This window comes from Pseudophryne corroboree, chromosome 11 (assembly GCF_028390025.1).
Source record: "Pseudophryne corroboree isolate aPseCor3 chromosome 11, aPseCor3.hap2, whole genome shotgun sequence".
Lineage (NCBI taxonomy): Eukaryota > Metazoa > Chordata > Amphibia > Anura > Myobatrachidae > Pseudophryne > Pseudophryne corroboree.
In genome coordinates this window covers 144,348,089-144,361,584 of record NC_086454.1, presented here as the reverse complement: position 1 = coordinate 144,361,584, position 13,496 = coordinate 144,348,089, and positions in this window count along the sequence as shown.

The window sequence follows — 13,496 nt, the reverse complement described above, 5'->3', positions numbered from 1 at the left end:
GATAAAGGTATTTGCCAGTAACCTTTGGTCAGGTCCAATGTGGTGAGAAACCTGGCTGTTCCCAGCCTTTCTACAAGCTCATCCACACGGGGCATGGGGTATGCGTCAAACTTGGACACCTCATTTAACTTACGAAAGTCATTACAGAAGCGTATGCTACCGTCGGGCTTCGGGATGAGCACTATGGGACTGGACCACTCACTGTTAGACTCCTCTATGACTCCCAGTTCTAACATGGTTTTAACTTCCTTAGAAATAGCTTCTCGCTGAGCTTCAGGAATCCTATATGGCTTTAAATGAACCCTGACCCCTGGTTCTGTGACAATGTCATGTTTTATTATGGTCGTTCGGCCAGGCAGCTCTGAAAATACCTCCCTATTTTGGATGAGAAATTCTTTAACCTGATTGTTCTGATCAGCTGATAATGTCTCTGACACCTTCACTGCGGGAAGCAACCGGGGTGAAGACACCGAAGGGCAAGGCTCCGCTGACAGAGACAACCTATCTTTCCAGGGTTTGATTAAGTTAACATGGTAGATCTGTTCGGGTTTTCTCTTTCCCGGCTGGTATACTTTGTAATTAACCTCATTCACTTTTTCCCTAATCTCAAATGGACCCTGCCATTTAGCTAGGAATTTGCTTTCCACAGTGGGTACCAAAACAAGAACTCTATCGCCAGGAGCAAATTCCCGTATCTTGGCACTCCGGTTATAGACCCTCTGTTGAGCACTTTGGGCCTGTTCCATGTGCTCTCTGACAACAGGTACCACGGCTGCAATCCTATCCTGCATTTGTGTTACATGCTCAATAACGCTTCTATAAGGAGTGGGCTGTCCTTCCCACGTCTCTTTGGCAATATCCAACAGCCCTCTGGGGTGTCTACCATACAACAAATCAAATGGAGAAAACCCCGTAGAGGACTGAGGAACTTCTCTGATGGCCATTAACAAGTAGGGCAACAAACAATCCCAGTTTTTCCCATCTCTCTCAACAACCTTTTTTAACATACTTTTTAATGTTTTATTAAACCTTTCCACCAACCCGTCAGTTTGGGGATGGTAGATGGACGTCCTGAGGTGAGTGACCTTAAATAACTTGCACAACTCTTTCATGATCCTTGACATAAATGGAGTACCTTGGTCAGTCAAAATTTCTTTTGGTATTCCCACTCTACTAAATACCTGCACCAGCTCCCTAGCTATCGCCTTGGTTGTGATAGTGCGTAAAGGGACAGCCTCAGGATATCGAGTGGCATAGTCCATAATTACCAGGATATACTGATGGCCCCGAGCAGACTTTAACAAGGGCCCCACGAGATCCATGGCTATTCTGTCAAATGGGACCTCTATAATAGGCATGGGAACTAGTGGGCTCCTGAAATGGGGTCTAGGGGCATGATACTGGCATTCAGGACAGGAAGAACAATATTCAGACACTTCTTTATAAACCCCTGGCCAAAAGAACCTTTGTAAAACTCTTTCAGTGGTTTTTTCTGCCCCTAAATGTCCTGCGGTAACGTGACTATGAGCTAAATCTAGTACCGTTCTCCGATAAGGCTGGGGAACTACCAGCTGTTCCACCACATCCTCACCCCTTTTGACAATGTGGTACAAGAGCTCATTACAGATGGCCATGTGGGGATACGTAACCCTGTCACCTGGTACCACAGGTTCCCCATTAACAATCTTAACATTCTCTCTAGCCTTTATTAAGGTAGGATCCTTTAACTGTTCAGACGCAAACAGATCCTTCTTTACCTCCAGGTCAGGCACGCTTTCAGTTCTAACTACTATGTCTCTGTTCCCGGCAAGAGGGTCCTCACTGGACTCCCCATCTGTCACTTCCCCAGCCAAACTAGCAAAAGGCAAAGGGCCAGAAAGTTCCGAAGACCCACGTACATCCATAAAATCACCGGTATTATCAACTGGCTTTTTACTTCTCACATCTGTTGATAACCGTGATTCCCACAGTTTCCAAAAATGAGGAAAATCCCTCCCTATTATGGCCTCATGCACCAAGGTAGGGACCAGTCCCACTTTAACCATTGCTGACCCACAACAAGTTTCTATATTCACCTCAGCAGTGGCATAATGTTGGGTATCCCCATGTATGCAAGTTACCCCAATAGGTATTTGCTGGACCTTTAAGGGGTTCACTAACCCAGCTTTCACGAGGGTAACTAAACTTCCTGAATCTAGCAAGGCCTCTACCCGGTTACCCTCTAAGAACACATCACACATTTGTTTTTCCAGCTCAGGTGAAGGTACCACAGTACAGGCTAACCTAGCAAAGAAAGACATTCTGCGACATTCAAAGGCAGCATCACATTGCATGGGTTCTTGCGTGACTGGGCAATTGGCAATAACATGACCTGGCATACCACACCTAAAACATTTAACCACACGATTATCAACCCGTTTGGGCAGCATAGACCGTTCTAGCCCCATTGGCCTGTCTCCAGGGCCAGTGTTTACAGTCTCTCCAGCCCTGCGTTCTCTTAACCGCCCAGCAACGTTTTCCCACGGAACAGTCTTACCAGTCTTTACTGAAGGGCGCTGTCGAGGATCTATGGGTTGCTGGGTGGTCATCAGTAGTTCCTCTGCTGCCAAATACCTCTCTACCATGTCCACTAATTGGTCAGCAGTACCCGGGTTTCCATGGCTCACCCACTTGCGCAGGACCATGGGCAAAGATCTCAAGTAGCGGTCCATGACGACTCTTTCCACCATCTGGGGACCAGTTAATGTCTCTGGCTGTAGCCATTTTTTTGTTAGCTGAATAAGGTCGTGCATCTGGGAGCGCGGAGGCTTCTCCATGGCGTACAGCCAACGGTGCACCCGTTGTGCTCGTACTGACAGCGTGACTCCCAGGCGGGTCAGGATCTCAGTCTTTAGTTTATCATAGTCCCGAGCCTCAGCAGGGCTTAAATCAAAGTAAGCTTTTTGGGGCTCACCTGACAGGAAAGGTGCCAGCAGACTGGCCCACTGTGCTTTTGGCCAGTTCTCACGCTCTGCAGTCCTTTCAAACGTGGTCAAGTAGGCCTCCACATCATCAGCCTCTGTCATTTTCTGCAGGAAGTGACTGGCCCGTATAGAACTAGAGCTGGTCGGAGCACTGACGGCCACATCTCCAATCCGGGCTGCAAGGCTCTGCACCACTTCTGTTAAGGCCTGTCTATCCTGACGCTGTTGCCTGTAAAGTTCATCAACAACTGCCTGCTGTTGTCTCTTATTTTCCTCCATTGCCACCTGCTGCTGTCTTATATTTTCCTCCATTGCCACCTGCTGCTGTCGGTTGGCCTCCTGCTGAGCCGCTGTAGCTTGCAGCAAGGCTTTAAGCAGATCCTCCATGTCGACAGATTTTTCAGGCGGCTTTGTAGCTGCTTTCACCCAGGACATATCAAACCCTCAGGGGTGAGTCTCAGTAACTTCACACTGGGCTGTATCTGCATAAACCACCGTTTTCTGCAGGCCTCACAAAGCTGCTGCTTTCACTTATGCGCAGAACGGTGTGCTTGCATTCTCCACCAAGTTGTAACACTGTAGGGGTGCAAGGCGCCTTTTCCTGGGGAATATGGCCGCACGCAGCAGCTGAGGAACAACACAAGTCCAGTTTCTGGTACAACTGACCCCGGCCAGTTTTATTGAAACAGAAAATAAAACAAAACCCAAAAATAAAAATACCTTGCCTGTCCGGCACTAACTAAACATAAGATATTCCTAACTGTCACTAAACAAAACACAGAGTTCTTCAGTACATACTGTATAGCTTACTTGCATCAGAAAGCGTGTCTCTCACACACAGATCCTCCAGCCTTCCCAGGCAGTCTGCCCATACTAATCAGGTTAGAAGCACTATAACACTCTTACACAGCTGAAACCCTGATTAGCCCTCTGTGAGGCCAAAGACCCGAACTGGGCCCAATGTCTAGAACTCGCCTTATCTCTCTCTCAGAGCCTTTACCCAGCTTTTACAGCAAACTGAAAAGGTTCAGACAAAACAAAAAGCATTTTTCCTAGAAGTTAACATTTTCTAAAACATGTAAGACAAGAACCTGGGACAAATATACCTGCCCTCAAACACTATCCCAGTGTTCTTGTCACAATATATATATACACACATACATACACACATACATACACACATACATACATACATACATACATACATATATATAGCGCTACAAGTCTGTCATATATGTATTTATTATTGTCCAGAATATATCTTTTTGGCGCTGGTTTGGTGTGCTGAAAAATCCTCTGTGTCCCTCTGTAGATTACTCCCATAAGATGGTGTGTCTGTGGGTACTTGGTACATGTGTGTCAACATGTCGATGGCTGAATGTTTTTTTCCCGAGAGAAAACTATATTTGGGTCAAGAACGTGTGTGGGTGGCCCTGTCGGCACCACCAACTACTGACTGGGTAAAAAATTTGCATATCAGAGTAAGGTTGCATAAAAGTGTGTCCCAGACACAGACTTAGAAATATCTATGAAGGATGTTATGTTCATATCTATTTTTCCCTCAGACCCCTCAGGGTCGCAACAAATGTATTTTGCCCAGTTGCTACTCCCTGATACCGACACGGATACTGATTCCTGTGTCGACCAGTTTGTTCCCTGATTAGATCTAATATTGTGCAGTACAATTAAGGACGTATTAACGTCACGGGGAACCCTGCTGTTCCTGACGGAGGGTCTATATATGTATGTGGATTAATATATGTTTATATGTATATAGTATGTATGTATAGATATATACTGATAGCTAATCTCATGTACTGAGCGCTCTGTTTGAGAAAGAATCCTGGTGGATTCCAATTGTTATTCATTCCCGCAACGGACAGAATAAAGCGTGAGTCACTCCCTGCTCTGCATGGGACCATGTCACAAATCCAGTGGATCGTATGCAGGAAGCTACGCTATTTGCTAGCTATGTAACCACGGGTACATTACTTAGTACTGCCATGACAGGCGCATGGGTGAGTAGTAGTATTAAAAAATGATAGGATACCTTGTCATCCGATGTTGATACCCTGGAGGGAGATGAGATACTCCTTATGTTGGGTCATATCAAGGACGCTGCAGCATGCTTAAGTGAGACTGCAGGGGAAATAGGACTCTTGGGTTCACAGGCCAATTCCATAGCGGTCTCGGCTAGGCGGTCGTTGTGCATTCACCAATGTAATGCTGATGCTGACTCCAAGAAGAAATGGAGCCTCTTCCCTATGAAGGTGAAGCCTTGTTTGGTAGTGGCCTAGTTGATTTGATCTCAGCAACGGCCGCAAGTAAGTCAACCTTCTTGCCCTATGGTCACTCACAACGTATGAAGACGCATCATTATCGGATGCCGTCATTTCGATACAATAGATGCACAAGAAGTTAGATTCCCTTTTCTTTGCAGGTTTAGGAAGGGGAAGAGGGAAGAGGTCCGCAGCCTCTTCCAGATCACAGGTGCAGAAATCATCCTCTGCGTCTGCCGAATCCACCGCATGACGCTGGGGCTCTCTTGCGGGAGGCAGCACCGGTGGGGGCGCATCTAAAAAAATCAAAACTCTTCAGTCAGTTCTGGATTCATTCGGATTTTTCAAATCGGCCTTACCAGTTCTCCGGAGTACAGGGAGGTAGTATGCGACGCAATACAAAAATTGTGTCTGAATCATGTCATTGTCCGGGTTTCCCCGTCACACCAGGGTGAAGCCGTTAATCAAGCCTTTTTGCGTAGTCCCGAGACCGGACAGAGGCCAATCCTAAAATGAAAACCCTCAGTTTCTACCGATAGAAACTTGAATTCAAGATGGAATCTCTCAGGACAGTGATTTTCAGTCTGGTGGAAAGAGGTTTCCTTGTTTCGGTAGACATAAAGGATGCCTACTTGCAGATTTCCATTTTCCTCGGCATCACTGAGGTTTGCAATTCAGAATTGTCATTACCAGTTTCAGACGTTGCTGTTTGGTCTATCCACGGCTCCGAGGTTTTTTCACCGACATGATGGCGGAAATGATGGTTCCCCTTCAAAAGCATGGAGTCACGATTATCCCGTACTTGGACGATCTCCTGATAAAGGCGAGATCCAGGGACCAGTTGGTGCAAAACATTGCACTCTCCCTGACAGTTTTTCAACATCATGGTTGGCTCCTAAACTTGCCAAAAGCAGAGTTGATTCCAACAACGCGGCTGTCGTTTTTTGGGAAGCATACTGTACACAGAACTACAGAGTTTTTTCTTCCAGTGAAAAAGGTTCTGGAACTTCAGAGCCTGGTAAAACATGTTCTGAAACCGGCAAAAGTGTAAATTTATCAATGCATTCGGTTGCTGGGAAAGATGGTTGCGGCCTACGAGGCCATTCAGTTTGGCAGATTTCATGCCAGAAGTGTTCCGGGGGGACCTGTTGGACAAGTGGTCCGGATCCCACCTACACATGCCCTGAAGGATTATCCTGTCTTCTGAGACCAGAATCTCACTCTTGTGGTGGCTACACAGCTCTCACCTCCTAGAGGGGTGTGGGTTCGAGATCCAGAACTGGATCCTGGTAACCACGGATGCAAGCCTCCGAGGCTGAGGTGCAGTCGCACGGAGGTCAATCTTCCAAGAAAGATGGTCAAGTCAAGAAACATGTCTCCACATAAACGTTCTGGAGTTAGGGGCCATTTACAACGGCCTTCTGCAAGCGGAACATCTTCTTCGCAATCTGCCCGTATTGATCCAGTCGGACGATGTAACAGCAGTAGTATACATAAACCGCCAGGATGGAACGAAACGCAGAGCGGCAGTGGCAGAAGCCACAAAGGTTCTCCGCTGGGTGGAAAAACATACAAGCGCTCTGTCAGCGATCTTCATTCCAGGAATGGAAAACTGGGAAGCAGACTTCCTCAGCGGACATCAAGAGGTCTTTCACGGAAGTGACAAGTCATTGGGGAGTTTCCTCAAATAGTCACGATGGCATCTCGTCTAGACAAGAAACTTCATAGATATTGTTCCAGGTCGAATGACCCTCAAGCAATAGCAGTGGTGACACCGTGGGTGTTTCAGTCGGTGTATGTATTCCCTCCACTTCCTCTCATTCCAAAAGTTCTAAAGATCATAAGAAGAACAAAGATTCAAGTGATTCTCATTGTTCCAGACTGGCCAAGGAGGGCTTGGTATCCAGATCTTCAGGAATCACTCGTAGGAGATCCCTGGCCTCTTCCTCTCCGCGAGGACCTGTTACAGCAAGGGCCGTGTGTGTATCAAAACTTACCGCGGCTACGTTTAACGGCAGATCCTAGCCCGAAAGGGTATTCTCAGTGAAGTAATTTCCACACTTATTCAGGCCAGGAAAGGAGTAACGTCTAAACATTACCACCGTATTTGGAGTAAATATGTTTCTTGGTGTGAATACAAGAAGGCTCCTACGGAGGAATTTCAGCTAGGACGTTTTCTCCATTTTCTACGAGCAGGTGTGGATGTGGGCCTAAAATTGGGCTCAATTAAGGTACAGTTTCAGCCTTATCGGGTTTCTTTCAAAAACAATTGGCCTCCCTTCCAGAAGTTCAGACTTTCGTGAAGGGTGTGTTGCACATCCAACCTCCATTTGTGCCCCCAGTGGCACCATGGGATCTTAATGTGGTGTGGCAGTTCCTTCCATCACATTGGTTTGAACCTTTACGAAATTTGGAATTTAAATTCCTCGTTTGGAAAGTGGTCATCCTGTTGGCCTTGGCATCTGCGAGGCGGGTGTCTGAGTTAGCGGTCTTGTCTCACAAGAGCCTTATTTGTTATTCCATGAAGTTAGAACAGAGTTGAGAACTCGTCCACAATTTCTGCCGAAAGTGGTTTCATTTTTCCACATGAACCTACCTATTGTGGTGCCAGTGGCTACTGACACCTTATTTGAATCTAAATCTCTGGATGTGGTCAGAGCTTTGAAAAGTTCTGTCGCTAGAACGGTTCAGATTAGGAGAACAGAGGCTCTGTTTGTCCTGTATACTCCCATCAAGATTGGATGTCCTGCTTCCAAGCAGACCATTGCACGCTGGATCTGTAATATGATTCAGCAGGCTCATTCCACGGCTGGATTGCCGTTACCGAAATCGGTGAAGGCCCATTCTACTAGAAAGGTGGGCTCGTCCTGGGCGGCTGCCCGGGGGGGTCTCGGCGTTACAACGTTGCCGAGCAGCTTCTTGGTCAGGTTCAAACACTTTGGCTAAGTTTTACAAGTTTGATACCTTGGCCGATGATGACCTCAAGTTGGTCATTCGGTACTGCAGAGTCATTCGCACTCTCCCGCCCGTTCTAGAGCTTTGGTATTACTCCATGGTTCTGAATGCGACCCCAGCATCCTCTAGGACGTATGAGAAAATAGGATTTTAATACCTACCGGTAAATCCTTTTCTCTTAGTCCGTAGAGGATGCTGGGCGCCCGTCCCAGTGCGTACTGTATCTGCAGTTATTACTTGTGGTTACACACATGTGGTGTTACGGTTCTTGTCAGCATGTTGCTGCAATCGTTCATGCCGTTGGCTTGTATTCTATTTAATGCCACGTACTGCGGCATACTTGGGGTGTGAGCTGGTAAGATGCTCACCGTGGTTTAACAATAAATCCTTTCCTCGAAATGTCCGTCTCCCTGGGCACAGTTGCTATAACTGGAGTCTGGAGGAGGGGCATAGAGGGAGGAGCCAGTTCACACCCTTTGGAAGTCTAAAAGTGCCCATGTCTCCTGCGGATCCCGTCTATACCCCTATGGTTCTGATTGTGACCCCAGCATCCTCTACAGACTAAGAGAAAAGGATTTACCGGTAGGTATTAAAATTCTATTTTTTCCCAATTCCCTGATGGATTGTTGATCCTCGATGTGTGATGGTTGTCATTTTTTATCAGCAATCGGCGGTTCGGGTCAGGGAATCATCTGCCTGATGTATGGTCGGGCCCACATTAGCTAATGTTAAGTAACTTTCATTTACAAAAAAAACATCAGCAAAAAACAACACAGTATTGTGTGTTAATATTTGGGGATTTAAGGAATAGGGGAAAAATACAGACTTCAGTTTTTGTGTAAAATTGACATAATTATCGTAATTCTATTGGAATGTGTCATATATGGATCATCTGAAATCATTAGTAATTATACATTGTGGCACCAGCACTGGCCAGTAAGGGACGAAAGATTTATTCATAATATTTATTTCTATGCTACATGTTAGAAAAAAAATACAGTGTGGCCCTCATCAAGCCAAAATCCAGATTCCATATGTATGGTATTACCATTACTAAAGTGTTGCCCATACAGACACACAGATTAACAACACAGTCAAACTGATAACTGATTTACTACCACTGGAATTTGAGTAGAATCACATATAGGCCCTCATTCCGAGTTGTTCGCTCGCAAGTGAATTTTAGCAGATTTGCTCATGCTAAGCCGCCGCCTACTGGGAGTGAATCTTAGCATCTTAAAATTGCAAACGATTTATTCGCAATATTGCGATTACACACCTCGTAGCAGTTTCTGAGTAGCTTCAGACTTACTCGGCATCTGCGATCAGTTCAGTGCTTGTCGTTCCTGGTTTGACGTCACAAACACACCCAGCGTTCGCCCAGACACTCCCCCGTTTCTCCGGCCACTCCTGCGTTTTTTCCGGAAACGGTAGCGTTTTTTCCCACACGCCCATAAAACGGCCTGTTTCCGCCCAGTAACACTCATTTCCTGTCAATCACATTACGATCGCCAGAACGATGAAAATGCCGTGAGTAAAATTCCTAAGTGCATAGCAAATTTACTTGGCGCAGTCGCAGTGCGGACATTGCGCATGCGCATTAAGCGGAAAATCGCTGCGATGCGAAGATTTTTACCGAGCGAACAACTCGGAATGAGGGCCATAGTTGCAAGTAAAGTGACCAAATGTGTATATTGGTATCAGCTCCAGAGATAATCACCTGTAAAGTATCAACTAGTGGATAAAGACAACCTTTCTGTCAAACTTGACAGGTGGTGACACCCCCTTGCTCCTAGGCGCCACCCCCTTTAATATTAAATGATAGTGTTTTATATCGCTTTAATATTACATTTTATATAAATTTATAGTGTTCGATATTAAACCGTATTAAAAATTGTTGCGTAACACCAGTCGCAGAGTGTCACGCAACACCAGTCGCAGAGTGTCACACAACACCAGGCGCAGAATGTTCAATAAAGATCACAAGTCAGTTTGTGATGAAAAAATTCACTATTTTGAAGTAACACAAAATGTTCTTACATTCCAACAATTTAAACATCACGCTTGGTACACATGGTGTCGTTTTAAAAGTCATAATGACTAATGACCATGTCCATTTTCTTAGATGTACGGAAACATCACACATGGCAATAATTTAAAAACATATTGCTTTTAATGACCAGGAGTGATGAATGATGATCTGACATCTTTTAATGGGCATGAGTTATGATAAATTTATAGTGTTCGATATTAAACCGTATTAAAAATTGTTGCGTAACACCAGTCGCAGAGTGTCACGCAACAACAGTCGCAGAATGTCATGCAACGCAGCGCGTCAAATCAGGCGGATGAAAGATGCATATTACACAGTGTTAAAACCAGGTAGTTTTAGCGGCATTGATAAATATTATGGGGCGGTTAAAAATAAATTTAAAAGATCCGACGTAAGCATGTGGTTACAAGAACAAGACGCATACACGCTGCACAAGCCAGCAAGAAAAAACTATAAAAGGAACATGATTTGTGTATCGGGTATAAACCAACAGTGGCAATGCGATTTGGTCTCGCTGATAGATTTGTCAAAATACAACGATGGCGTTAAATACATATTAACAATCATCGATATATTCAGTAAGAGGGTGTGGGGTGAAAGTCTGACCGCTAAGAATGCAGCAACGGTCGCTAATGCTTTTGAAAAAATATTCCAGCGCGGCGATGTGCCGATGAAGCTACAAACCGATAATGGTAAAGAGTTTCTAAACAGAAACCTAAAAAAGGTGTTAGAAAAATACGGTATAAATCATTTCACGACCAATAACGATGTGAAAGCTGCTGTTATAGAGCGCTTCAATAGGACTTTAAAAACACGCATGTGGCGCTATTTCACGGCAACGAATACCTACAGATATATAGACGTTTTACAAGACTTCATACGCAGCTATAATAACACATACCATAGAACGATTAAATGCGCTCCAAACGATGTGAATGACTCTAACGCATTGAGTGTCTTCAAAACGACCTACGGTGATTACTTTAGAAGTAAGAAAGCCCCAGTTTGTTTAGGAATCAGTGACCACGTCCGTATTTCTAAATATAAGGACATATTTCAGAAAGGTTACGAACAGAGCTTTTCTGAGGAGATTTTTGTTGTACATAGTGTGAACACTAAAGGGATTAAACCGCTTTATAAGTTGGCAGATCTGTACGGTGAAGTTATAACAGGTAGTTTTTACCCCGAAGAGCTTCAAAGCATACCAAAAAACTATAACAGAGTTTACAAAGTGGAAAAGATTTTAAAAAATAAGACGGTCAGAGGCCGTAAATACGCGTTAGTCAAGTGGCGCGGGTACCCTGCAAAATTTAACAGTTGTGTCGCAGCATCGGTGATAAAAGACATATAAAGATCAGCAGTATCTAAACAAGACGAGCGATGGATGTCAAGTCGTTCTACATAACCTTACCCAGCAACGCATCGGCTGTTACCTTCCCACAAAATAAAATTTCTAACTATACGACAAAGTTGGCTAAACCGATAGACTTAAATGGCGAATGGGAAGTGGCACTTACTGAGATACAATACCCGCATACGTGGAATACATTGGATTTACAAGATTGTAGACTGCAATTATCATGGGATGGAACGGCCGAACAGCCGGTGGCGAGAGTCGCGAGTTTGTGCATTAAACCCGTTTTTTATGAAACAATCGAAGCGTTACTGAACGTAATCAATGCTGAAATTGTACAACTGAAACTGGACGTTGGATTAAGACTAACGTATGATCCATTTGCACGCGTTGTAACATGTGACAGTAAACTGTTGTATCAAATCCACGCCGGTTCTAAGCTGACATGGATACTGGGTTTACAGCCTAAAACTAATATTTCTAAACCATGCGCCGACATCAAAGGCGGCCAATATACGATGTACGTGTACACAGACATTATCGAACACCAACGGGTCGGGGATAGTTATGTACCGCTACTTCACACTGTTGAAATGAAGGGTTATAACAATGAGGTTGTCACAATACGATACGAGAAACCCGATTACGTACCATTGTGCAAAACACATTTTGACACGATAGCCATAGAGATAAAGAACGACCAAAACGAGAACATGGCATTTAAGTTTGGGAAAGCGATCGTGAAGCTACACTTCAGACGCCGCAAAACTGAATTTTATTAACTAAGCAGAATGGTCGCTGTTAAAAATTATGGCGATCCGGGCCTCTATGCGCAATATTATAAATCTCAAGCCGGTAATGGATTACCAGGTTTTCACGGCAGCGCATGCATACATGTACGGCTGCGGTTTAGGCGGTATTTTTCGAAGTCTTTTCAGAAAAGCTGTTCCTCTTTTCCGGAGAGGTTTAGAGTTGGCTAAACCGCATATGAAGACAGCGGTTCGTAATATAGCGAAAGATGTTATCGGGCAAGCCACAACGGCCGTTGTGAATAAGATACACGAGGCGAACCAAGCAAAGCAAGACGGTTCAGGACTAATATATACAAGAAAAGGCGTGTCTAAAAGAAAACGGAAGCGTATGATAACGCTTCCGCCTTGGGACATACCCTTTTTAAATAAAAAACAGAGACGACGCAACTCAAAGAAGAAGAGAAAGCCGAAGAGTGCCGTTGGTGATATTTTTTAAACATGTCTTTCATACACCACGAATCCGTTGAATGTGCAAAAACAGAGCTGGATCTTTTTGACGTGCCCCCGACACAAACTAGCATAGAGAAAAGTCTATACGTCGAAGTTCAACCTTTAGCGGCGTTATCCGACACAGCTCCGCTTGAATTTTATATAGCAGCCAGCGGTGAACACTACTACGATCTGAACAATACGCTGTTGTACGTGACATGTAAGATCGTACGAACCGATAACACGCCGATACCGCAAGGTGCGCGGGTTGCACTTATTAATTACCCAATAGCGACTTTATTCAACCAAGTGGATGTAACTTTGGGCGACAGGCTCATATCACAATCCAACAATCTTTACGCATACCGCGCGTACATTGAGACTATATTAAATTACAGCTCGGATGCATTGTCAACAAAACACACAACAGGATTATTTTACAAAGATGCGGATGGTGAATTTAACAACACGGCGCTGGACGGACCGAATACGGGATTCAAAAAATGAGCAGGCGCAACAGCGCAGAGTCGCACTGTTGAACTGCTAGGCCCGCTTCACTGCGACCTTTTCCATCAACATAAACTAATTTTAAACGCCGTTGATCTGAAGATTAAACTAACCAGAAACAAAGACGCATTCTGCTTAATGTCG